The sequence below is a fragment of the Pogona vitticeps genome, chromosome 1 (assembly GCF_051106095.1).
Source record: "Pogona vitticeps strain Pit_001003342236 chromosome 1, PviZW2.1, whole genome shotgun sequence".
NCBI classification, from domain to species: Eukaryota; Metazoa; Chordata; class Lepidosauria; order Squamata; family Agamidae; genus Pogona; species Pogona vitticeps.
Genome location: NC_135783.1, coordinates 58,866,269 through 58,891,839, shown reverse-complemented (window position 1 = coordinate 58,891,839; position 25,571 = coordinate 58,866,269). Strand labels below are relative to the sequence as shown.

General features: G+C 40.6%; 2 long non-coding RNA genes across 2 annotated transcripts; one reads left to right on the top strand and one right to left on the bottom strand.

The window, feature by feature from the left end:
* Positions 1–13,922: 13,922 nt before the first annotated feature.
* On the bottom strand, positions 13,923–22,336 carry LOC140706952 (uncharacterized). Its single transcript, XR_012086930.2, has 3 exons — positions 16,927–22,336; positions 15,263–15,408; positions 13,923–14,141 (listed from the first exon to the last, which is right to left on the bottom strand). It is a non-coding gene; the product is annotated as an uncharacterized LOC140706952 (long non-coding RNA).
* On the top strand, positions 13,929–25,311 carry LOC144585883 (uncharacterized). The gene is made up of 2 exons (XR_013540482.1): positions 13,929–15,234; positions 24,938–25,311. It is a non-coding gene; the product is annotated as an uncharacterized LOC144585883 (long non-coding RNA).
* The last annotated feature ends 260 nt before the right edge of the window (positions 25,312–25,571 follow it).

The window sequence follows — 25,571 nt, the reverse complement described above, 5'->3', positions numbered from 1 at the left end:
AACAAACAAATAAGATATAATAAGAAATAAGAGGGGGGCGATGATAACTTCCTCAGTGGATCAAGGGGGCGTTTCTTTCAAAAAGGTTAAGAACCACTGCGCTAGTGGACACTGGAGGAAGAAGCATAATAATGTCAATTCTGACTTAATGATGAACCTTTTCAGGGTTTTCCAGGCAGAGAAAACTCAGAAGTGGTTTCCCAGTCCCTTCTCCTGGGGGCACCCTGGGACTCTGCAGCTTGCCCAAGGCCACACAGGCTGACTCTACTCACAGGCACAATGGGAATCAGACCCCCATCCACTGGCTCCACAGAGGTGACTTTCAGACCTTTCGACTGAGCTACCCCAATGTAAAAAGAAAAGAAAAGAAAGAAGCTCCCCCAAAAACCTTGTAAGCAGCCATTAATCTTTAATGAAAGACATGCTGACAGTATATGCTGTGACAATCATCAGATTAAAGAAGAGAGTACGTTTGTAAATAGTAGCATCTTATGGTGGGTGAGGAACATTTAGCACCACAGCCAGAGACCTAAACCACTGAGCCAGTAGAACCCCTAGTCCATTAAAAGATGTGGTCTGATTATAGAGTTTACATAGAAGGAGTGCACCAGGTGCAAATTGCCCCAGATGCCCACAAAGCAATTATTTAGCCCTTTCTCTTCTTCTCCTTTCCTTCTCCTTCTACTCTAGTGCCAATTAATTCAGATTCAAGCTAAAGGAAAGAGTGATTGATCTAGGCCAGTGACGGTGAACCTTTTCGAGCCCAAGTGCCCAAACTGCAAGACAAAGCCAATTTATTTCAAAGTGCCAAAACTGCAATTAAACCTGAATACTGAGGTTTTAGTTTAGAAAAAACAACTGCCCTGCACCTCAAGGGTTAAATGCTTGGTTTCCCCCCCCCCCCAGGGCGGTATTAACAGAGAAATATTTACTGGTCCTCCAATCCACCATCAGGCTAGATCGGTAATGGATGCCATTTTACCCCCTCCTCTGGACGACTGCACCAGCGGAGGGGAGTGCGGAAACCCAGGATTGGAGGACAGGTAAGTATTTCTCAATGGCAACTTCTGGCTTATGGGCCCACAGAGAGGGCGGTGTGTGACAGCTGTGGCACACATGCCATAGGTTTGCCATCGCTGATCTAGGCTGACCATAATGGCTTTCAGACAAGAAGGTGTTGGGAAACTGTTAAGAAAAACACCTTCCCCCATCACCCTGGAAATGCTGTCAAGTAAAATGGTTGGGATAAGATGAAGCAACCAACCACCTGGCTATCAAAAGTGCATAGCACTCTTTCTTTCTTTAATCATTGGAGAGCAGTCACAAGGGTCTCAGCAGCTCCAGTGCAGATGCCTGTTTTAACAGGACAATGTTATTTTGTTGTTGTCCAGAATGGTCATGTGAAAAAAGGAGATATCTTGGGATTATTCTACTCCCTTTTTCTCTAGGCATAATCATTCAAAAGCCAAACCCCACCAAGGACAAGATCATCTCTCTCTCTCTCTCTCTCTTAAGTCGGATAATTGTTAACAAAATGTAACTGAAGCTCATACTTTAGAGCAACTATCTCTTTTCCAAGCAGTTCCAGTAGGATCCAAGTTGATGGCATTGATTACTGTACTGAGCTAGTCTGGATTTTAAATCCAGAAATTCTCTGCATGGCCCAGCCCTCAAAAATGACAGGTTAAGAAAGTAAAGAGAGTAGATTTCACACAACAAATGACAATGGCTTTTTGGGCTCTAACTCCCTGTCTTTCTACAGAATAGAGTTTGTGTTTACAAAATGGGACTTTCCCACCTCCTGCTTCCTTTTGCAAAACCTTGAAAATCTGGAGTAAGTAACAGAACTGTAGAATAGAGAAGGGAACTGGTGGAAATCCACCTCTCACCTTACTTTACAGGATATGCAGGTTAGGATCCAAACCATTTTCCCCCAAAAGTTTGAGAAAAGGGGAAGCAAAAAGAATGTGAAACATCTTATACCTATTTGTAAACACAGAGCCAAGTCCAGCCGTAACAGAATCCCAAAAAGCAAATGAAATTGTCTTGCTTCAATTAGAATCAACTGACTGTTGAACAGGGGGGCTGTTCTGGGAGGTATAGTCAAAAAAGGAACTTTTCCAAGCTCTGATTATAATAAACACATCTCTTGGGACACAGAGTCCTTCAAGGAAGCATCAAGTAAAAGGAGGAGCAGAGATGGATGAAAAAAATTGTTTCAATTAATTTCTCATTAAGAATTTACCAAAATTCCCAAAATTCATTCTATTCAAGATGAACAAAATTTGAATACTTAAAAAACCTCATATGTGGGTGTGAAGGGTTACATCTGCTCAGAGGGGATAGGGATCAGGAAGGACATGTTTATGTCACTCATCACTTATCAGAACAGAGTCAGTATCCAAACAAGAAACATAACATTTATTAGGAACTATTTACAACATTTCTCCTTCAAAATACAGTAACAGAGAATCAGCTACTGTCCAATGCACAACATGGCTACGGCTTATCCACTCTCAGCCATCTTTTTTTTAATGTCCTGCAGTAAGCAGTGCAGCTGCTGGAATTGTCTATCCTGGAGCAGCCAATGACACTAGTTAGGGGTCAAGTCCTCTCAACTTTCCCAGCACTGCTTTAACCCAGTGGTTCTTAACCTTGGGTTATTCAGGTGTTTTTGAACTGCAACTCCCAGAAACCCCAGCCAGCACAGCTGGTGGTGAAGGCTTCTGGGAGTTGCAGTCCAAAAACACCTGAGTAACCCAAGGTTAAGAACCACTGCTTTAACCCTTGTTGGCCATCCCACAGCTTACCTTCAGTCTTTGGGGGTTCCTTCAGCTCTTCCAGTCTGAGCTTTGTCAGGTAGTCTAAAACATAATCTGCCAGAGGTGGGTTGTGTCCGGAAGCCACACTACTAGCATCTGCCTCAGCATCTGCTTCTTCATATTCCCTAGAGGTGCTTTCTCCCAATCCTAGATCTCACTTTCTTCCTTGTTTTGTCCACTGACTGCCCCAAGCGATTCCTCCTTCTTCCACTTCCTTGATGGGCCCTTTCCTACCTTCCTCCTCTTTCTGCATTTCCACATTCCTTGAGCCTCCGGCACCTATTGGAACATTTACTCCAGAAGAAGTGATTAATTTGCTAATATCCTGTAGCGGCTCGCTTATTAAGCTAGTTCACAAGAATGGCAAATTCAAACCAGAAGGCTTGCTTTGGATCAGTTCCAGTGATCACATGCACTAGAACCAATCCAAACCAGAGCAATCTTACCCACACAAAAAAGTAGAACCCCTGACCGGGGTTCAGAAAGGTACAGATTAAATCACTCTGGGGGCAGTTTGGTTCAATCCAATAAATCTGACTTTCAGACTTTACCAGCTTGTTCCTGCAGCAGACTAAAGAGTGGGCTAAATAGCCATTTAGTCAACCTCAATGTTAGGTAAAGAAGTTCTATATATGTAGAAGTAAAAGTACTGAGGCCTGATCTGGGCAGTATATTTTTTTTTAATTTGTACTGTGTGTGGGCTGACTTTTCTGTAATGTATATAACATATTCCAGACTGAACTCAAATCTACAACATAGTTAAAAATTACTTCCCCTTAGCGCTCACAGAGGTTTGTGGTAATTCTGTCAGCAGAGTATGAAGAAGGGTAGTAAGGAAAGCTTATGGCTGTGAACTACAAAAAAAAAAAATCACTTGGGATGCTCATGGAAAGAGGAAAGGAGAAACTTACATTTATAACCCAAGGAAATCCCATTCAGGATAAAACCTAGCCCTGACTAGAGGTCAGTAGGGGCCACAGGGCTGGGATCCAATGTAGACAATGGGGGGAGATTAAGTGTTTATTTTGAGAATGGGAAAGTGACCTAAGGAGGAAGTGATCAATGGGCTGTTATCCACAAAGGTCAAGAGTGGACAATATACTCCAACCCACCTGACTACTTATTGGTCTCTCGCCACCACTGTCATCCAATTACTTTAAATAACTGGCATATGGATACAAGGGATTTATGTCTAGAGATCTTATTAGTTTGAGTTTCTGTCACTTTTCTTTCAGGCAAAAGCCACTGAGATATGTTGCTTTCCTTAAGAACTTATAATGAGCAGTTCCATAACCTCACTTGCGCCCACCTTAGCCAGTGATATGGAATGAGCAGGTGTTGTAAGACATGGAGCATATAGAGTCACTAGATCACAGGGTGCACAGAAGTCAGGCCTGGTTCTACTATTATGGAAAGTGAGAATACCCACTCCAGGTAACAGATGGCGTAAGTGCAAGAAAGAACAGCAAGGAGTTGGAGAAGTTTATTAGTTTCCCAAAGCTAGCCTGCACCTGTGGGTTACGGTCAGGGAAACTGATCTGTTGCTAGTGCTGAAGTTAACACACAACATTGTAAGAGTCCAGTCAGACGTTACAGAGAAGAAAGAAAAATTGGTGGTGGTGGTGGTCTGTGTGTGTGTCTGTGTGTGTGTGTGTGCGTGCGTGCACGCGCGTGTGTGCGCATTTGCATGCATTTGTGTGTGCATGCATGTGCGTGTCTGTGTGTGGCATATTCAGTGGTCATTCCTTGTTGTGTCCTGTGGTTCCTTTAAGAGTAACATTTTTACATAGCATGAATTTTCATGGACACATAACACACTTCTTCAGGTACTTGGGATGTAATCTGGAAGATTCAGATGGTTGGTATGGGATGTGAATTTTACATACACCTTAACTAACAGTGAAATTACATTAATAGAAACATTCTAAGTGGTAGGTAGTGTAATAAGAATTTCTTTATCTGTATATATATTTTATCCAGCAAATATATAATCTAAAATTCCAAAGCAGGAAGATTATTATCGTTGCTGTTTCATCTTGTTTACCAAGTGCTCCTTCTTTCAGGCCACCAGAACTAGCTATCTGCACCACAGACCTGCTGATGACTAATGAATACAAAGTATTCAGGCAAACTTTAACTTCAGAGTTCAGCTGAAAAGATGAAGATAGCAGACCAGACCTAAACAATATCACTCCGGGAAAAGGAGGGGGGAAATGCCATTTTACCTCAGTGTGGAGTTCCATATGTCACTATGATTGCTGAGGTCGTGCACTGATTCATGTCATCAATATTTCTTCTGAGGGCAAGGCACTGAACCATAAAAGAAATGCAATCGGCTCTCAGCCAATGTTGTTAACTCACCATTTGGGTCCAAAGTTTAGGACAAACCACTGAATGAATAAATAAGTTGCCAGAGAAAGCCAGTGTAGTGTAGTAGATAGAGTGTCAGACTAGGGCTGAAGAAACCTGGTCTCAAAACTCAGCTGGGCCATGGAAATTTACTGGAAAATGGCAACAGTAAAACCATTCATTAACTATTTTACACACCTTGGAAAACCTACGAAGGTGGCCACAAGTCAGAACTGGCTTGAGGGCGCATAAGATGCACACAACATAGTAATAATAATCAAGATGCACACAAAAGCGGGTGGAACTATTGATTAATTCAATGGACAGGGGTTGTAATTCAATGTGAAAACATTAGCCAACTAATTTTATATTTGGTCTCAAAAATGGTGTCCTGTGAGAATTCCAGTTCCCTTTGGGGCCACGATGTAAGGAGGAACACACCTTTTTTGAAGCAGACCGTGCTTTTTAATTTCCTGTTTGCAGTCTCTTGTACCATTTCAGACTTTCTTTTTCACATTGTTTCACTGCATGTTTTTAATTAATGCACCCTGTTGAATTGTCCTGTATAATTGCACCCACTAGGATCTTGTTAGCAAGAGGACTTGAGGTAGCAATTAATCATGTTTGGAAGACTACAGCTGTTGCAGTTAAAGTTCTGTGACTCTGGCAGGTCCCATTTTTTTCCACCATTGGAGGTGTTTTTACCACCAAGATATATTTTGAATGACTGAGCTGAAGGAAAGAGAATAAAATCTCCAGCACTGGAGTCTTTAGTGCGGCTGAGGCAAATTGAAGGAAATGCGTACATATTGCCACAGTTGAAACATCAGAGGGGAAGGGGCTCTGGGCTGGGGGAGGCTGAAAGGCAAAGAGAAACCAGACTCGTCCACACATCCTGTTAAAGAGGTGGTTCCATCGCCCATTGACGGTAGGTCTACATGATGTCACTAAAGACTGGAATCATCCCTTTCTACTTCAAGTTCATGTCCTTCACTTGAGAACTGCTGCTTTTCTTTGATTGACTGCCTGCCTAAATGGGTTTTTTTTTGGTGGATGGTTGTGCCTTAATGCTTTGAATGTGTTTTTGGTGTTGCTTTTGTTTACTGTTTTTTTTAAATGTGGCATTTGCTTGATCATTTTTAATATTTGTATACTTACCATTTTAGCTTTAAATATTGTCTTTTAATGATGTAAGGCACCTTGGGTCCTTTTTAAGGAGAAAGGGCAGACTAAAAATATTTTAAATAAATAAATGTCTTTTTTTTTTTAATAAGCCAGTACATTCCTGATGTGCCAGGCTCATCTTTTTCTTTTCCCCAAAAAGCCTGCATCCTGCAGAGCATGCACAGATTGAACTCCCTTGACATCAACTGTGATGTCATCAGTGTGAGCACCCTTACCTCTACCGAGGAGGAAAAGGAGGAAGAGAGGGGGTTTCTTGTGGTGTGGAAATTCAGATCTGAGGAACCTATCTTGTACTCACAGAAAAATTAAAACATGTTTAGGAACTTGGAGTGTATGATTCTGGATTTCAACTTGCCTCAATCTGAGCCATATATCCAGTGTTGATCAGCGCTATGCTGTAGAACACGCTTAAGGATATTTACGCAAACTCAATTTTCCTGCATCTAGACTAGCATGCACAGGAAGAGACACAGCTTCTGCCAGATGCCATAAACATTAGAATTTGTAGCTCATACTTTGTACTTCAATATTAGATCTGCTTCTTCAGGAAAATTGGTCTCAAAACTCTTTACATCCTGCAGTTATTTCCCAGGTATAGGCAAAATAAACCAACAGGGTGGGGCTCGCAGCTGACTGCAGAGTGCAAGCATCATTTTGTGGGACTGGCACAAATTTGTTTCATGGCTCACTCCACCACCACCCTCCCAAAGGCTGTGCATGTTTTGAAAAACCAGATAACTTATATCTATACAGGACACCTGCATATCTTCAAAGAAAGAAAAATACTTCATCCAAAAAAAAGGGAGGGAGAGAGATTTGCACATGAATTTGAGCGTGCTAATTCCTAACGTATTAACATAAAATTAGAAAATGACTGTCATTTAAATAGAAAAAGAACAATTTCACTAAATAGAAGACTGCTGGAGGCAGTTTGAGACCATGTTAAGGTTCAAACTAGATATTACATTTAGCACATAATTAGATGTTGTATTTCCTTAAGTGGTGGGAAATGGCTGTCTGATTTCATCTGATTTCCCTCAACTATATAAATTACATTTAGTGTGTTTTGTTTTGTGCATGGTCACTGGAAGGTAAGAATAATAATATTAATAATGATGATGATGTGCCATTGAGTCAATTCTGAGTTATGATGATCTTTCCAGTGTTTTCTAATTATAAAGTACAGTACTCTGAAGTTGTTTACCATCCTTTCTTCTGATGGTGTTCTGAGACCATACAGCTTGCACAAGACCATATATGTGGCAGGGCGCATAACCCTATCAGCCACACATACTTTGGGTGATCTCAGCTGGCCCCTCTCCTGGAAGGCACAGTAGAGATTCAAAGTCCAAAAAAATTGCTCTGCTCCAGCCCACTAAGCTTTACCTGCTAGAACATAAGCACAGGTTTAGTTTTGCAAGTCAGATTGCTGAAGCATTAGTTCTGAGGCAATGCTGTGGTCAGAGGGGAAATGGGTTTATTCACACCATCTGCAATGTCTAATCTGACACTCAATTTGCTGTCCAGGTGTGCCCGGTTGATGGGCAACTCCCTTCTGATGGCGCTTTGTCAATAAACTGGTCTCGAACAAACATCCAACCAACTAGAAGACTGCCCTCAATAAACTAGGATACACGGCCACTCTCTAGGTGTCCTTTACTTTCTTTAGACTCCCTTTTTAAAGTTTCTAGCTTATTGGATAGCTCAGTGAGCAGGGTATCTGGGTTGGAATTCTGATTTCCCGCTGTGCCTTCTGGGAGAAGAGCCAGCCTGTGTGACCTTGGGTAAGTAAACGACTACTCTATACCTTTAAAAAAAACCTCTCTGGAAAAGGTCAACATAAGTTGGGACTGACTTGATGGCACATACTTATTAATTATTAATGTTCCTTACATTCTTGCTGCCTGGCATATTAAATTAGATTTATGCATCCTTCAGTCTCCACAGGCTATGGTAACATGCTCTGTATGGAGGACTTGGAACAGCTTCTAGTGTGGCTGAGAAGGCTAATTCGAGAGTGACAATTCCTTCCACACTGAAGACAAATAGAATCTGTCCCCTTTCCAGCTCCCTGATTTTGCTGCTCTCGTGACTGCCTGTTTGCCTTGGCCTGCTGGACAAGGGTCTCTTCAAATTGGGAGAGGTTGTGATGCACCGCCCTGCCTCCAGGCTGAACACTCAGATGTCAGGGTTTCCCATCTGTTGAGGTCCATTCCTAGGACCTTCAGATCCCGCTTGCAGATATCCTTGCATCGCAGCTGTGGTCACCCTCTGGGGTGCTTTCCCTGCAGTAATTCTCCATACAGGAGATCTTTGGGAATCTGACCATCAGCCATTCTCACACCATGTCCAAGCCAACATAGAAATCGCTGTTTCAGTACTGTATACATGCTAAAAATTCCAGCTCAATCTAGGACTACTCTATTTGGAACTTTGTCCTGCCAGGTGATACCAAAAATGCATCGGAGACAACGCATATAGAATGTGTTCAACTTCCTCTCCTGCCATGCACAAGGGGTCCAGGAGTCATTGTAGTGCAGGAGTGTGCTCAGGACACAGCTCTACAGACCTGAATCTTGGTATATGCTGCCAGCTTCTTACTGAGCCATGCTCTCTTTGTGAGTCTAGAAAATATGGTAGCTGCTTTGCCAATGTGTTTATCCAGCTTGACATCTAGGAGTGAGTGTCAGAGATCGTTGAGCCAAGGTACACAAAGTCATGAACAACTTCCAATTCTTGCATGGAGATGGCAATAGAGGGAGGTGAGTCCACGCCCTGGCCCATGACGTGTCTTCTTCAGGCTGATTGTTAGTCCAAAGTCTTGGCAGGCCTTGCTAAAACGATTCATGAGTTGTTGGAAGTCTTCAGCAGAATGGGCAACCATGGAGAAGTTGCCCACTCAGTTACAAAACCTGTGACAGATTTTGTAAAAATGGAGATATGGAGAAGGGTTAAAGCAGGGAGGGTATAAGAAAAATATAAGACATATTGTTACATCAGATACTAAATACCTATATGCCTGACATATAGGTATTTAGTATCTGATGTAACAATATGTCTTATATTTTTCTTATACCCTCCCTGCTTTAACCCTTCTCCATAACCCTGGGATCAAGTATGAGATCATCTACATTCTAACCATAGGCCTAATTTATTTATTATTTTTATTTATTTATTTGTTTAATTTATACCCCGCCTGTCTGGCCCACCGGACCACTCTAGGCGGCTTTACTCACATATGTTCTGGGACCTATAAATCCTATCAACCGTATGAACTCCTGCAACTCCTGGTTATTTTAATACTTGAGTTGTTCCTACCTCTTGCTACTAGTCCTTACGGCTTCTCAGGCTTACATAGAAATTGCCTGCAGTGAGTAAGACCACCATGTCTCTCAGATTAAAAGCCCAAACGTTTCCTGCATAAATTCTTTCCCACACCACTCCCATTTCCTCCTTCATGAGTTTTCTCCACGGTTATGCTCTCAAAGAGGCCTCATGTGTGGAAAGGGGCAGAGTAGGAAATAAAACATGAAAGTAGGGCAGAGTTTGTAAAAGTTACTTTTTTTTTTACTGTGGTGGCCTTTCTGTTTGGGGGTTTCTGGGAGTTGTAGTTCAGAAGAAAGATTTCTGATCCTTGGACTAGGGTGAGGGCACCTCAAAAACTTGTTGTTGGCCTCAAAAATATGAATGTTATTTGAACAAATTTTGCACTCTGATTTGTTCAGCTTTTCTCTTTAGGCCACCCTGTCTAGTTCATTAAGATTCATTAAGATCATCTGCCAGGTTTTGTAAAAAAAAAAAAAAAAAGTAAAAAACAGGATTGAAAGAAAAATTCTTCCACCACATGCATGAACTGCTCAAGCAAGGTTTATAAGCACATACCTATAGCAGAAAACAACATCTGAGGACACCAAATGGCTTGGGTTCTGCCATGCTCACGCTGCACGCTGGCTCTTAGCCTTTTTCTGCTTCAGGGCATGTCCAGACAGGAATGTGTCCCTCTTTTGGGTGTGTTGCTGGGGCAAATTGGTCCACTCTTTTTTCTGGCATCCATGTGGCAAGTGGTCCAATTTGCCCCAATATGCCCCTAGGGCACCCCAACCCACACCTTTTTAAGCCCTGTCATGGGCTTCTACTTTTTTTGGTGCAGGTTGGAGCACTCTAGTCAATTCCCAGTGCATGCGGTCCCTGGAAATAGACTGAAATTGAGTTTTGCAGCTGCCAAAGCTCCTTCTGGTTTGTATTTCCAGTATAATGAAGTGGCTCAATAAAGGAAATGCTTCAGGATTATGGCAAGTTGAACACTTAGAAAAGAAAGACACATTTTGTATTCTTTCCCCCACTCCTCTTTTGTCATGGGGGAGGGGGTCTGTCTGTTGCATGCAGAAGAGAGGTGAGAAAGACAAGCATGTCTGGAAGGCAAAGTGTGAACGGAAAGGTGTGCATGGCCCCACCACAGAGTGTTGAGAGACTCTTTTGTTTTTACATGGACACAGAGATCCTGTTGGGGAGGTCTCTTGTTCAGATGCACACAAACACCTTTCCTTTTGAAAACTGCTTTATGCCCTCTTCTGTGTGTATGTGTGTGTGTCCAATACAAGGTGCAAGAGGAAGGCATCCCCTTTTTCCCCCTTTTTGCTTTTTGTAATTACTGGTGAAATGGGGGGTGGCAGTGGGAGATTGCACATATCCCTTCTGTGCACGCCCGGCTCCTTTCTCTCTGCCTCCCCACCCTCTTACACCCTCTGCAAACTCAGAACAGCCAAAGGGGAATCCAAAAAGACAGATGGGTTGGCTTTTCTCCCTTGCACTCCCTCCCACCTGTAGCATGCCTCTCTGTCTTTCTCTGTCTCTGCTGCCTGCCATCCCCAACCATACTTGAACCCACCCGCCTTTCTTTTCTCCCAAACTCTGCCTTTGCACAGACTTCCCGTTTCAGGATACTGGAAATAGGGTCATTTGAGGTCGATATGCCATTTAGAGGTGAGGGTCACATCACACAGTATATTTCTCCCCTCCCCAACCTCAACCAAACCTATTTAGACCACACCAGCATGTGCCAAAAGGGCCAGTCTGGGCATGCCCTTATTTCTTCTTCATGCCAACCCAGTTCCTTTTCCCAGACCTCCTTGAGGGCCTGCATTCCAGTTTATTTTGTCTGGTGAGTTTTTATTTCTTTTAGACAGACTGTGGGTTGGCATTGAGGAGAGCCCCAGAAAATGACAGAGATGGACAGGTCTGGCATATGTCAACAACAACAAAAAAGTAAGAACTCTCTAGAAGTGGAACATCCCGTGCAAATCTTTAAAGAAAACCCTGACATTTTCTGTCCTTAATTTGTTTATTCTCTAAGATTTACAGAATAAATTATTCGATGTTTCATAGCAGTGGCCACAGGAAATCATTCCCTCAGTCTTCTACTGCACCCTTCAAGGGAGAATAAAACTGGTAAAGGAAGAAAAGTCTGTTTCTTTCCAAAAGATCTAGTTTCCTAACATCTTTAATAGGCTCTCAGAGGAAAGAATGTTTTTGGTTTGGTATCTCTCCAGTTCTGGTGGTTTAGCAGAGGATTTTGGAAAATGCATTCACTCCATTACTGACGGCTAAAGCAGATTTATCCTGCAGTCCTTCTTTGCCTTGTGTTAAATAATTACTCAGGCCTTCAGGGAATATGAACACATAAATATTTACCTCATAAAAGATATTCTGCAGACAGGGGACCAGAGACACATTAACTCTGGAAAAACACTTACATTTCCTTGTGCGTATTTTTTTAGCAATAATAACAACTAGAACGAAAGGCAAGTGTCAGCTACAGGGTGGGTCCACAGGTGGTGGATAACAGAACTGCCTGGAGATATGTAGTCTAAAAGCAATGATACATAGAACTCTTCAGTTGTCCCAGACCCAGCTGGCATTTCTAGGAGGATACAGTAGTGCAGTCCATGGCAGGACTGTACCCATTTAAAAATTAATAGTCTTAATACTGGCACTGTGACATGGTGAGGAATACTGCCATAAACTAAGTGCTGCCCCCATTGCCTAGTGTGCAGTCCAAGACCAAGTTACTTGCATTAGATATCATCAAGGTGTAAGTGCTCTATGTAGGGCCTGTCACAAATCCAAACAAATAAGTCTTCATATCATAACTGGATACTCTGAGCTTGTACCAATGGACTATGTGTGCAGGAATAACCAAGTTGCAAAGATAGTTTTTCAGCAGCTGGCAAAATCTTGCGGATTACTCACATATTTTCCTCCATATTATAAATTCCAGCCACCACCAATTTTAGAAAATGAAATCATTCTACTATACTGGGCGAAGTATGTTATTGCAGATAAAACTGTTGGTTTCAATAAGCTGGATATTATACTTCTGGATACACAACAAAGAAAAGCACACCTTTTAAAAGTTGGAGTCCCGTCAACAAGCAACCTCAAAAGTACAGGAAATATAAAAATTGCAGGTAAGGAGTTAAAAGAATGTGAAAGCAAGATCTGGTCATTATTCTCCCCATTCTACCTACAGTTGTTCCAAAATCTTTGGCTACCAGTTTAAAACAGTTGCAAATAGCTGTTAATTTGCTTCCTGAAATTAAAAAATCAGTGATTTTGCAAACATGTCATCTCACTCAGAAATGTTTATGACTTGACACTTTGGTCTGCCCTCATGCACTACTTATGTTGAGAAATCAGAAGTGCAAAATCATCCTCCTCATTGTCATCATCAAGAGTTCCTCAAGAAAAACACTGAAAAATGGAGAACTGCTTTAATGGCTTATGGTGAAAAAAATGGGGAAGTTAACATTAAACAAAAATATTTCAAGGGCATTCTTTGTCACAATTACTGTTCAACATCTCATGAATCCCTTTGTCCATAAATCTAAATAAAACTAGATTGGGCTACCACACTGTAGATCAAGAAGGAAATATCCATCATTTGTTATACATGGATGCTCTAAAATTAGAGTATATGCAAAGATATTCAAGTGGGCTTGACAAATGTGCAGTTCTCTGTGTATAATGTGGTAAGATCCAAAAACTAGATGGAATAAAGCTAAAAAAAATAGTGATATCATAAAATCATCATCAGTTGATGACAATTAAGATCTAGCCAGGGGGCCCTTTTGAAAGAGCCATCCCTCAAGGAGGTAAGAGGGATGGCTTGTAGACAAAGGGCCTTTGCGGCAGCTGCCCCCAGACTATGGAACGCCCTCCCAACTGAAATTTGCCTGGCGCCGACACTGATGATATTTCGGCGCCAGGTCAAAACCTTCCTGTTCCAGAAGGCTTTTAATTGAAATAACATTACCTGTGGGTCTTGATGATGGCAATTTGAATTTTAATTTGTATTTTAATCGTATTTTAATCATTTTATATTTTATTGTGTTGCATTTTAATTGTTGTAAGCCGCCCAGAGACCTTTGGGTAGAGTGGGCGGCATATAAATTAAATAAATAAAATAAAATAAAATAAATAAAATTATAAATACCCTGGAACATTAAAAAGTATGTGGAAAAGGTTAAAAACAAAGTTAAATGGTGGAAAAGCAATCAAAGCCATAAATACATGGGCAGTTGCCACCCAGAATCTACCGCTGAGGCTTCCACCACACTCTGCTTAATGAAAGGATTGACTCCATCCAGATGCTGGCGTTTCAGGTTGCTGGTCACATAGCAATACCATGCATACTTCAGTGGCTCCATCAGTCATGTGCTTTGAGTTTTTCTCCTATTAACAATGTGGAGAGTGGGGAGATCACTGTCTTTTTTCATAATTTATTATCTGAATTTTTTAAAAACACAAATACCTAATGCTGAGATATGTGAACCAAAAGCAGGGTCCAAATTTAGGTTTGCAAGCTTCATGTTGTCACACCAACAGATGTGCAACATTATAGATTAGGTTATTCCCTAGGAGAACTATTGGAAAGGATATGAGTACATTGTAGAGTCTGTTCCATAGGAGATGACATAATATGTTAAAATGCAGATAGAATTGTCATTTTGGTCCAGTGCAGAGCGCTAATAACACTTTAACATTCAACAGCAATACTGAGATCTAAATACAGAATAAGAGCCTTGTTAATTGAACTATGTATGAACCTCCCAAATCTGATGCTCATTTGAGGGGACTGCAAACTTTATTAACCACATTAATAAAAAACTTAGAGTAAGGACAAGGGTCTTCGAAGAGGGTTTTCTGCGAAGCTCATAAGAACAAATTATTAATTTATAGCTACATCTGTGTACAATGTACACAGACACATTCACGCCATGCCATAGATGAAGGATTCCTCTTGCTCCAAACCATGGAACTCTGCCTATGGCGTTAATTAAACATCACTCATTGTGTGTCTTTTTTCCCATCCATAGAAAAAACGGGAACATCAGTACCGTGCTTGCTTTCAATATGCCGATGGCTTCCTCATCCCTACTCCCATTGGAGAGGAGGCTAAAAGATTCCACATTTAGTGAGAGGCTGTTTCTTCATTCTTACAGTCTTACATGGTTCCTGCCATGCTAGCAGTTACAAGACTTCACTGAAGTTACAAGACTTCACTGAATATTGGCCTTAATTCTGCTGAGTGGTCTACAATCTAATGTACTCCCAACATCAGAACAGAAGGCAAGATAATATTGGTAAGAAACACAACACTTCCAAGCATCCATAGCAGCCACCCACACCTTACACCCTTGTGCATTAAGCATACGCTACTTACTGCCTGTGGGCAGAAGGCACTGATCAACAGTGTTGGCCTCAAACTCCCATTATGTCACAATGCTCAGAGTGCACGTCCTTCACATGCACACAATATACAAACAAATACTCAAGGAGACATCACAGAATATCCTCTACACAAGCCCCAGCATACCATGTGAGTAATATTAGCAATAGATACAAACCTCTTGTAAGTCCTGATTGTTTGTGATTTTTGTAAAGTGTTCCCCTCTGTGCACAGTGTTTTTTTTTTCATTTGAGTTCTCCTCAGAAAATGGTTCCATTGGTCTCCTCTAGGTCCCACTACCTTTCAAGGGTTCTTCTGGGGCCCCTTAAACAAACAAACAAACAACAAACAAACAAACAAAAACATTTTCTGAAAAGAGCATTGCTGTGTTTACAAGCCTTTTTTTCTTAGATTTCATATTTATGGCAAGCAGTAATATTGTTGCAAAACACACAAACTGTTTCTTTTCTATCTGAAAATTATAATGATTCTGTTTAGTAAAAATTTTACTTCTGTTGTAAGTGTAAAACAAGGCCATGCTATGCCACCTTGCAAGAGAACAGAGGGATTATTATTATGAATATCTTGTGTCACAGCTAGGCTACTTTTCTATTCCATTGATGGCTGTGCCATTGCTTGGAAATCACAAATGTAGACATAAGGGCTGAGCAGTGTACTCCCACGTAGTGTAGTTTGACACAAAATGTGAAGCGCTGCTGCTGGAGCTTTCATACTGCTACAAAATACTTCCACACTTGTAGCTGAAGATTTCTCATAGCAGTATTTCAGCCTCATTCAGTGGCCAGAATCCAACAGGAAAATTCACCAGTGTAAGACCAACAGGGTAAGTCTGAAGCATGACTTGCCACATATTAAGAAGTCGGCACATGCGTTTGCTGTCACACGCTGTGTCACATGGCTGCTGTGCAACAGCAAATGTGAATGCCAGCTTCTTAACTTGCAGCACTATATAGCTGAGATTTATGCCAATTGACTTATGCTGGCAGGCATTAAATAATAAGTATATATCATATATATTGCTGCTACTGTAATGCCACTAGTAGCTCTAATACAGGATTTCGGGGGAGTGGGTTTCTAAGCTGTTTCATATATTTTTGACAAAAGACTGAAATAAAGATATGTTAAAATAAAACTATTTTCAAACAATAATAATTCAGATAACTCCATCCTAAATCGTGCTGCAAATAACTGAAGGGGCTGCTCTTCCTACCCCCCCATCATTGGCATCAACAGAGGGAGCTTGCCCCGTGAGGCTTCTGTGGTGCCCTTGCCCAGCCTTCTTTTCAAGGTGGCCTGGGGGCCCAGGCATTGTCATCTTTGCTTTGCATCTCCCCCATGTTTTACCACCACTTCTTTCTCACCGCAAAAAAAATTTTTGAGGAGGTTGCTGGCATTAAGAGCTATCTGTCTGAAAGCATCCAGGCAGAGTCAAGTTTTCATTTTATTTCCATCTAGAAGCATCTTCAGGCTCAGCACTGAAACCTGTTTTGAATGCCAGAACTGAGCTCTGGAACATGTTAAGTGCAAATAAAGCAGAGGCGTTCACCTTATGTTGAAATTTGCTCTTTTGAGGCCAGAAGAGTATTTATTCCTGGAAATGTGGCAATTATGCAAGATTTCAGGATCAGTGCCACTGCCTCGCTTGACATCAGAAGACAAGTAAACAGTGGGGGGGGGATGTACATTTTTATTCTTGTCCTGTAATGAATGATAAGACACTCTCCCCTATGATTCAGTTTCAAGCTGCTGTAGCAACGCTTGAGTAACAGATCCAGACATTGTACATGAATTATATCACACACTCCCACATCAACAACTTACTTTTGGGCGAAAGACTTCATAGGCAGGGAACTTCACTCATCTCATGTCATTCTGCTATTCCCATATTACTTGAGCTGCACAAGATCAAGCCATAAGAGATCAACTTCCATACCACTGTTATGTGAGATGAACTGTATGTGAAAGGTAACCAATAATTAGAATCTGAAATTGAAGTTCCAAAGACATGAAGATCTGCCAATATCAATGGCAGAATCATGATTCTGCTAGACTTTCATGTCTGAACAATCATACTTAAATACACCTGCGTTTACCTCCTAATGACCAACTGCAAAACAAAGTAGACGAATTTGAAAACTACAGATGATATGAAAAGTGCATGTTGTGACAGTCAGATACTTTCATTATTTAAGGGAAATCCTCCTTCTAACAGTGTGATATCTACTTCATATAATTTGACCCAGAATTTTACAGAGGTTCAAGAACTTCATAACAAAGCCTACCTACTCCAGTTTCTCTGAAAGAAATGACACCTTTCCATTTACTCCAATATCCAAGTATTTTGTCAAGATAGAAATTTGTTTGCTTGTGCTCAAAGCTTTCAAACTAGGAAGCAGGTCATTCTCTTCCTCATCTTTAGTGGCTTCCCCCACCCCCACTTGTTATACTAAGATAATTATACCCAGCTGTATAATAAAATAAACCAAAGAAGTTAGATGCTACTGATTGCTACTGAGCATTCTGTCATCTTTGCTCCTTCACTGAAAACAAAACACTGTCTTCAATTTACATTAGTATAGGAACTTGCAAAGAAATAGTCATTAGGGGCATCAATTGATTAACACAATTGTAGCCAGTTCAAAAGCCCTGCCAACCTTGCATATGCATGCCTAGTTCGAAAGCATGCATATGCGAGTAGATAAATAGATACCCCCATGGTAGGAAGGTAACGGTGTTCCGTGTCTAGTTGCGCTGGCCACGTGACTGCAGAAACTCTCTACGGACAAACGCTGGCTCTATGGCTTGGAAACAGGGATAAGCACCATGCCCTAGAGTCAGACAAAACTGGAGTAAATGTCAAGGGGAACCTTTACCTTAAGTCAGTTAATCATTATGAGTTTTGATCAAATTATAGAAAAAATAAATTTGCATTTCGGTATGAGATCCAGGAGATTCTGTTCTTGTTTCGAGATCAGGCATGGAAGATGTTGGCCTTCCAAATGTTTTTGGACTACAGCTTCCATGATGCTTCACCAATGAGCTAGCCACTGCAGAAGGCAATTGCAGCCCAAGGACATCCTGAGTTACATTTCCCTCACTCCTTGTTTAGGTGATACACATTTGCCACTGTGCCACCCTCTTTCTTCTGTAGGTTAGCATCTTACAAGATGGCACTTTCCTCCCTTCAGGTACTTCTGTTCTGTATAACTTTTTCATGACATCACTTCCTGATTAATCAGTGGCATCATTTCATCAAAGTTTTTTAAAAAATGATGTCATCAAAAAACTAACTAAATATAATTAGCATTTATATAGGAATTTGCAGTGTCCTAGACACCCCACAATGGTTGACCTTGTAAGCCAGTATCCTGTTTATTGTTGGAGTTTTATTTGCAACCTCACATGTACCTGTAGTTAGTTTGACTGGGTGGGATTTTTCTGGCCTAGGGTGATTGTCTGTCTCTCCAGTACTAACCAATCATTGCTTCCAGCCTTTGATTTCAAAGAGAGCCCCGCCTCTCTGCTGAGTGCTTCTTTCCCTCTCTTTCCTTGGTTGGAAGCAGTTGTTTGTTTGCTGTTGATCTGTTCAGATTCATGCAGTAAAGAAAGCAGCATACCAAATCTGTAACGTCAAGTTACAGTAAATAAAGATTTTTAAAAAAATCTTTAAGATACTTTTTTAAAAAGTATCTTACAAATGTCTCTTGAGATTTTAAGTGCCAATTAATGAGAAAGGGGTGGACTCTGGGAAACTTGTGGCTGTCCTCTGTGGATCTCTGTACTTCTAGTATGTAGCAAAATGGAATTTTACCATAAATTCAAAACTCTGCAACACTTATTAGGTTGAAAGCTGGTCCTCAGATTTGCCCCCCACCCAACTCAGTGAACAGAAGGCTTTTCTGAAAACTAAAAGGTAGCATGCAGGCCAAATAGTGGGTGGATGCAAGAAATATCTAAGACATGTGTGTTAGAGATGTGTTGAAAAATTCCCCAAGTCACCAAGTTCAAATTCAGCTTAAAACTGTCAAAGTTCGTGACTTTTGGAGGTCTGGATAGAATTTTTATAAACAACAAAAATAAACTGAATTTTCAGTTTTTCTCAAAAAAAAAATTGTCGTGATCTCTTGAGCACCACAAATCAGTGATCCTTCAGTTTGAATGAATGACAAAAATGCCACATTAAAGAAGAACATCAGAGTTCTTCTCAGCTGCATCAACATGATCTGTAAAAAATAACATGACACTGGTTGAAGCTTTGGCAATGAAACCCAACTCCCAGAGTTAGCCAAGGTCTGGAATTGGGCCATTTCCGAATTCTCATGTAAAATGATGCTGCCATTTTGTTTGCTTTCCACTGAGGTTTTCCACAAATTAACAGCTGTAGCAGACTCTTGGAAAACATGAGTGCTTTCCAAGTCTTGTTTCTTTCAAGTGTGTTTTTGATTCGTAATTTCACTACACTCCATATGGAGAGGAAGATTTAAAAAATAAAATTAATTCACAAATAAAAAGTAGAATCTGGGGGAGGAAATTGCTTTTGTTTTTCTCAGAGTGAGACAAGGGAAAATTGTTCCCATCCTTCAGGTGAATTTGCATCAGCCAAGCCTGGAAGGGTTTCCTCAAGTGCTTTGGCAAATTCCTCCACTTTTCTTTGATTGTGAGTCTTGTTGATGTCAATACGTGGTCTTCCGCCCTTTTTCATGTGATACAATCTCTTTGTTCGCAGTTTTACTCTACTACACACCAGGGAATGATCAGTATCGCAATCAGCACCCTGATAACTGTGTGTGATCATAATACTAGGAAGGCTAGACCGTCTAGTGAGGAGCAAATCGAGCTGATGCCAATGCTTCGATCTCGGATGTCTCCAAGAGACTCTGTGTTGAAGCTTCATATTAAAGAATGTGTTGCTGACAGAGAGACCATAATAACAGCAAAACTCCAGCAAGTGTTGGCCATTTTTGTTCATCTTTCCAATGCTAAAACGGCCTAGACAAGTGGGCCAAGAATTGTGATCAGCACCAACTCTAACGTTAAAGTCTCTGAGAATGAACAGCGGCTCTCTCTTGGGGATTTTTTTATTGTAGCTGCCAGATTGTCATAGAATTTGTCTTTGACTTCTGTTGTAGATGACAGTGTTGGAGCGTTATGAGGGTGACCGGTCCACTGATGAGTGGAGCTGCAGAGACAGGATTCTTTCACTCCCTTCAGTAGGTGGAACAATGGATCTCAGCAGAGTATTTCTGACCGCAAAGCCAACACCATATTTCCTGGTCTCATTCAATGGTTTTCCCTGCCAGGAGAATGAGAATTTTTTTTCTTTCACAGATCCCATGTCTAGCAATCTCGTCATTTGCAGGGCAACAATGCCCATCTGCAGCCTACTCAGTTCCATGTCGATGACAGCTGTCTTGTGCTCATCATCTATTTCCTGCAGGTCGTCAGAAAAGCCGTAGTTAGAAAAGCCAGGGGTCATTGTTCAAACATTCCAGGTGCCCAACTTAAGGGCAGAAGTTTTCTTCTGATTGTTGCATGGTGCAGGGTTATCGATCTGCTTGTCAGCTTTCACACTAAACCCCACACACCTCGTGAGGTTAACAGGCCGTGGTGAGGCAGCACCTTTCTGGCTCAGGGCTGACCGGCTTAATGGCGGTGGTAGCTACCTAGTGAGGTGCAATGCCCTCTCCCATCATCAGAAGTAGCCCCTAGCATCATGCTCTACACACCAATCAAGCAAAGACTTATAATCGGTAACTGCTATTTCCTGTATTATTTTGATGCTGTGTGCAAAGCTGGAGTGTCCTCTTCAGATACAAAGCAACAGGATTTCAGCTGTAGATTCTGAGATGAAGAATAATCATGGCAGTGCAAGGTGTGAGTGGAAAATCTGCTCAAAGCATTGCTTGGGCTTGTCTAGGACTTCTTCATATAATTATGTACCATCAGGTTGATTCCAACTTATGGCAACCATTTCCAGGGATTTCTAGATATAGAAAAAAGAGGAATGTTTTGCACACTAAAAATACGTAAGTTATATGGAAAGCACAGGCCCCTACCTCCAATAATCCCACCCATAGCTGCATTTCTTTTAAAAAAACCCACATACCACATATCTCAGGTATTTAGGCGCCCCGCCTCACCAAGAAAGACAAACTGCCAAAATGTTTCCCAGTTTTTCATAAAAATCTATGTCCACCACACAATGTTGTTATGAAGTGACAAAACTCTGAAAGCCCAGGTGGGCTCGGTGGCCAGGGGCGCCTTCCTTCAGCTGCAGAAATTGTACCAGCTATGGACGAGCAGAGTCTCATGACAGTTACACACGCACTGGTAACATCTCGTATAGATTATAGCAATGTGCTCTGTGTGGGGCTGCCTTTGAAGACGGTCCAGTGACTGCAACTTGTCCAGAATCAAGCTACATGGATGGTGAGTGGTAGGGTCATTGGGGGACATATTAAGCCGATTCTGATTAAATTACATTGGTTACCAGTTGCTGCTTGGGCCCAATTCAAAGTGCTTGTTTTGACATATAAAGCCCTAAGCAGCTTGGACCCTGGATACCTGAAGGACTGCCTCCTTCCATATGAGCCTACCCAGCAGTTAAGATCTAGCCAGGGGGCCCTTTTGAAAGAGTCATCCCTCAAGGAGGTAAGAGGGATGGCTTGTAGACAAAGGGCCTTTTTGACAGCTGCCCCCAGACTATGGAACGCCATCCCGACTGAGATTCGTGCCTATACTGATGACATTTTGGTGCCAGGTCAAAATCTTCCTGTTCCAGAAGGCTTTTAATTGAAATAATATCAACTGTGGGTCCTGATGGCAATTTTTAGAGTATCTATTTTAATTGTTTTATCTTTTTATTGTATTTTAATTGTTGTAAGCCACCCAGAGACCTTTGGGTTGAGTAGGTGGCATATAAGTTAAATAAATAAATGATAAAATAAATAAATAAAATAAATAAATAATTCTAGTACCCAAAACAAGAGAAACATGGTGCACCGAAAGCCTAATAATATAAACAAAACCTGCGCTTTCTTACTAAACACAAATACCCACCAACAATTTACTTATATGCTTTTATACATACATGTTATAAAATATCAGTCATCAGTGCAATATAAATGTTTATGATATCCAAACCACCTTAATTGAAATCCAAAGCACATTAATTCAAATATATATACAGCCACAGAAATGCCTAAAAGATAATCTCAAGGCTACATACACGTTTATACAGTGGGGTCTCTACTTAAGAACTTAATCCGTATTGGAAGGTGGTTCTCAAGTTGAAAAGTTCTTATGTTGAATCTGCATTTCCCATAGGAATGCATTGGAAACCATTTAATCCGTATCTGCTCTTTTCCGTCCATAGAAACTATAGTGGAACCTCTACTTAAGAACTTAATCCGTTTTGGAATGGTGTTCTTAAGTTGAAACATTCTTAAGTTGAATCAAATTTTCCATAGGAATGGACTGAAAACCAATTAATCCGTTCTGGCTGTTTTTTTTTGTTATGTAGAGGTGCGTTCATACATTGAAGCATTAGTTCCCATAGGAACTAATGCAAAGCTGGTTAATACGTACTCTACCACTAGGGGGAGATTTTTTTTTTTAACATAACATGACCTAAGGTTAAAAAAAGAGCAGGAAAGGTTTTTTTTTCCTGTTCTTATCTTGGATTTCTGTTCTCAAGTAGAAGCAAAATTTAGCAAATGGAGCTGTTCTTAAGTTGGATTGTTCTTAAGTAGGGACGTTCTTAAGTAGAGACCCCACTGTAATACATACAATTTCTTTAGTAACTATCCACCGGGAAGCCTGGACAATCATTCATACAAAGGCTAAATTCATTCATAGAAGTGCTTAATTCACATAGTCCATATCTTTTTATACTCAACGTTTCCTTGAGAGTTTTTTCAAAATCCTTACTGCTTTTCTTTAGAATCTACTTTGCTTTAATAACAAATTGACCTTGTTTCTTTGTAATAACTGTCCATTGCTGCTGACCAAGATGCTTGCATATGAACTTGGTTTCTGGTTTCTTTATTAAAGCACTAGGACTCAGTATTACTAAGAAGGAATAAACTCCAGTCTAAACAGGCTTCCCAGGGAGAGAAATCTGTAACACATATCTACTCAGAAATAAGCCTCACTGGGTTCAATAAGGTTTATTCCATATTCATCAATATAATTCAGTTCAACGTGGTCACCATGTCTTAGAATTTTCTTTTGCTCTGTATTCAAAGGATAGAAGTAAAATGTTCATTATTATAACTCTCAGTGGTATGATAAATGTATATATAATGCTATTTAGTCTCACATTTGAAAGAGCTAAAGTTTTAAAAAGTTACATGATTTGTAGTGTTGTTTTGTACTAGCATACCTGATCACTTATTTGCCAGAAATATATGTAAAAACTGAGTTTTCCTTGCATCTAAAATTGTGATAATAGAAGGCTGCTCATGCAACAAGGTTTTTCCACTTGTTCTCCCTGTTTCATTTCACGTCATCTATTTCTATCTCATTTCACATGACGAAATCTCAGGGCAAGCTGTGGGCCATGAAAAAGGTAGAACAATAATAAAACAGTATAGACCTTTCAACAGGATAAAACAGTGGACAAAAGGCACAACCCTGTAGGTCAGAACCAAAACATATTCACCTGCCCATTATAGCTAGAAGATGCTCCTGAACAGTGTGGACAGGATGTTGCACCGAGAAGAGGAAATGGACAAAAAAATTGGATGAAAGCACTATGTATGAGTAAAGAGGATTACAGCCATAGCAAAATGCTGGGACAGCTTCCCTTTTTACACCAATATTCTCCTGAAATAGCAACAATTCTAGCTCTACAATTTATCTATCTATCTATCTATCTATCTATCTATCTATCTATCTATCTATCTATCTATCTATCTATCTATCTATCTATCTATCTATCTATCTATCTATCTATCTATCTATCTATCTATCTATCTATCTATCTATTTGTAGCCCGCCTATCTGGACCAATGGACCACTCTAGGCAGCTACAAGGTATGTTATTGGATGCTGAGGGTCAAACTAGAGGTATGTTTAGCATATACTTAGAAGTGGTGTCCCTTAATTAGTGAAAGACCTCTGTTTTTCATAGCACAAGCTTTCCTTCATCTCTATCTTTTGCATTCAAGCTTTGCTTTGTTTTCTGACTGGTCATTAGAAGGCAAATGCAGGCTTAATTTATGAGTCTCACGTCTCTGAGTAAATTGCATTGTGGGAGGAAAAGCAGGCCAGTCCCAGGAGATATGCATTTCCCTTAACATCTAGCTCGATCATTAGATATTTACTGTGAAATTCTCATGGAACTGTAAAATGTCCACTCATTATTTCCTTCAAATCAAATCTTCCTGAGGTGTATTTTCTATCTGTCTTCCATAAAAGACAATCCAGATTTTCTGAAAAAAGAAAGAATGTTCTATCCACAAGTGCAGATTCTGTAAGTATAGAGTATCATTCTCCCTGACACTGAATGCTGGATACGGAAGGGGCACATCAGTGAAAGAGGGACAACACTAGGAAACCCAAGCCTTCTATGCGCTCACATTGGCTACTGAATATATGAAGGGGGTCATTTTAACACCCTGATGAAGTGAGTGCAATTGACTGAGTTCTAGGTTAAAAGTTAGTTGATCAGAAAGTCTTGCCCTGGAGCTAGTTCGGTCTATACTGTCAAGAAAAACACGTTTAAGTCAATAAATAATGCAGATAGAAAAGGTTGGGTCCTCTTTATGCATTACAATATCTTCCAACAAATTTACCTATCAATCATTTACACTTTTCTCCCACCTCTTAGGAAGGCAATTTGGAAGCACTTTACAGACATTGCTGTCAAGAAACTAGCTAAAAGGAAAAGTGAAATGAATCTGAGGACATTTTATTCACACTAGGAAACAATCCAGGCTTGACAGCACAAGAAGGAAAGTCAATTCTATAGAATGGGATATTGAGAATCAAGGTCCTTTCTCACATGCCATGGGTAAAAAAAAATTGTAAAACTTGTGATTGGAAAGAATGCCACTTCAAATGTGACTTTCCTGCAGTTCCTTCACTGGTAGAAGAAACGGCAAACATGCTGGTAATAAATTAAAATCTGTATCTCTCTTAATTTATTCATTTGGAAGAATTAGGTGCTGCTTTTCAATCAAGTGATCTGCACCAAAATAAAAATTACTTCTATTAAAGCTACTGTAGCCCAATAACATGAACGAAGGACAGTAACTAGTAATAATAAAACATGAAAATGTATAAGGAAAAGCAAGAATGTCCACTGTCTGTTAATCTTCACAAGAGTAAATAAAAGCTGCCTGAAGTGCAAATTGTGGTCCCATCGGAATGCTACTGCCTAAATGATGCCGTTTGAATGTCTTCATCCATTTCACTTCATGGGGTGAACATGAAAAATGACCTACAAAAAGGGCCTCCCCCCA